Source organism: Etheostoma cragini, chromosome 11, assembly GCF_013103735.1.
Source record: "Etheostoma cragini isolate CJK2018 chromosome 11, CSU_Ecrag_1.0, whole genome shotgun sequence".
Lineage (NCBI taxonomy): Eukaryota > Metazoa > Chordata > Actinopteri > Perciformes > Percidae > Etheostoma > Etheostoma cragini.
The window spans coordinates 12,684,041-12,686,418 of record NC_048417.1 but is presented as its reverse complement, the minus strand read 5'-3'; positions in this window follow the sequence as shown (position 1 = coordinate 12,686,418).

Here is a 2,378-nt window from a genome sequence, read left to right as displayed (position 1 = left end):
CCTGCTACGTCCTGCTGTGCCTTGTAATGCCGCACAGCGTCCTGCTATGCCATGAACTACTACAAAGAACTGCTACAGACTACAATTTTTTTCTATTTTTGTTATTGCCACTCTTCATTCTAACCCCAACCGGCCCGTCAGACACCGCCTACCAAGAGCCTGGGTCTGACCGAGGTTTCTGCCTAAAAGGAAGTTTTTCCTCGCCACTGTCGCACTGTTGCTTGCTCTGGAGGAGACTACTAGAACTGTTGGGTTCTTGTAAATTCTGGAGTGTGGTCTATCTGTATAGTGTCTTGAGGTAACTCTTGTTATGAATTGATACTATAAATAAAATTGAATTGAATTGAATTGAATCAGTGAAGCATGGTGGTGGTGGTGGTAGTGTCATGGCGTGGGCAAGCATGGCTGCCAGTGGAACGGGTTCTCTTGTATTTATTGATGATGTGTCTGCTGACAAAAGCAGCAGGATGAATTCTGAAGTGTTTTGGGCAATATTATTATTATTATTATATTGCTCATATTCAGCCAAATGCTTCAGAACTCATTGGACGGTGCTTCACAATGCAGATGTACAATCACCCGAAGCATACTGAGAAGGCAACAAAGAGTTTTTTAAGGAAAAGAAGTGGAAATTTATGCAATGGCCAAGTCAATCACCTGATCTGAATCCGATTGAGCATGCATTTCACTTGCTGAAGACAAAACTGAAGGGAAAATGCCCCAAGAACAAGCAGGAACGGAAGACAGTTACAGTAGAGGCATGGCAGAGCATCACAAGATTTGAAACCCAACGTCTGGTGATGTCTATGCATTCCAGACTTCGGGCTGTAATTTACTGCAAAGGATTTGCAACCAAGTATTAAAAAGTGAAAGTTTGATTTATGATTGTCAATCTGTCCCATTACTTTTGGTCCCTTTAAAAATAGGAGGCACATATACAAACTGTGGTAATTCCTACACCGTTCACCAGCTCGTTATTTGGATAATTGAAATTGTGTTGGTGGGACCCCTGATCATCGGACTTGGGGTCTCCCCGACCTATTGAAAAAAATTGGTAAGACAGCCGCCAGCAAATTTACCCACAAGCTGTCTGGGGAACTTAAAGAGTGCTTACATGTAGTGATTGAGAGGATGAAGGATTTACATCTGAGGGCTGACCAGACCAGTGAACTGTCTAGTAACATCTCAGACCGGTCTGGGGAAGCGCAGAGGGCACTTCATGAATCAGATGCACGTATGATGCTGAGGACGAGTGGAATTGATCAACGGACAAGGATTTTGTCAAATTTCGCCAAATAAACCTGATTTGTCTTTTTGTTTGTTTTTCCCATCCTCCCGAGTCACCACAAAAAATTCCTTCATGTATCCACATGTACCGTGTGTAGTCTTGTGCATTATGTTGTAATGTTGTTATGTCTTGTACTCTATCTTGCTATAATGCTGATTCTGATTCTGTTTCTGATGCATCTGAAGTGAAGTGTGCGCATGCGCTAACGTGCAAGCTGCCCGTTTCCGTGCACTCTCTCTGTCTTCTTACTACTGGTGCTACTGTGACACAGAGTTTCCCTTCGGGGATCAATAAAGTATTTCTGAATCTGAATTTGAAGGTGTGCTCTCAGTATGTCCTTAATTCTGACAAAGTATTACGTTAAGAAAAGCCACATAATGATAGAAGCGATGAGGACAGGAAATCAACTTTTTCAACCTTTTATTTGTCAGATAGTCCTCTTGTTGTATGTTAGGAAAACACATATTTAGGTCCTGTCATATCCAATGACTGGACGGAGGACAAAGACCTCTAACGACAGCAATGTAAAATTTATTCTCAAGCTAACATGCTTATAAGGAGGCTCTCTATGTGCTCTGACTCTATAAAGTGGTCTTTGTTTAGAACCTACATCACACCGCTATATACTGCTCAACTGTGGTCGAACTATAAGCAAAAGAGTATGCAGAGGCTCAAGGTAGCACACAATGATGCAATGAGGCTGCTGCTTGGTGTCCCTAGGTGGCACAGTGCCAGTTAGTCGTTTGTGTCCACTAGAGTGCCAACCTGTGAGGCCCTCTCTCACAACTGATGTTTAGTTTTATGTGTCGTCTGGACAAGTCAGAGAACCATATCATCGAAACCCTTGTCAGTCCTCTGAAAAGCTGTTATAGATACACTTATAGATTAAGACGACACTGGTGCAATAGCCTGTATATCCTATAGGCAAATATGGAATTATTATGTATGTTTGAATCTCCTTTTTATACTGCACGATGTGTAGTATGGACCTGTGTCTGCAATAAAGCTTTATTATATATATACTCACCGGCCACTTTATTAGGTACACCTGTCCAACTGCTCGTTAACACTTAATTTCTAAGCAGCCAAT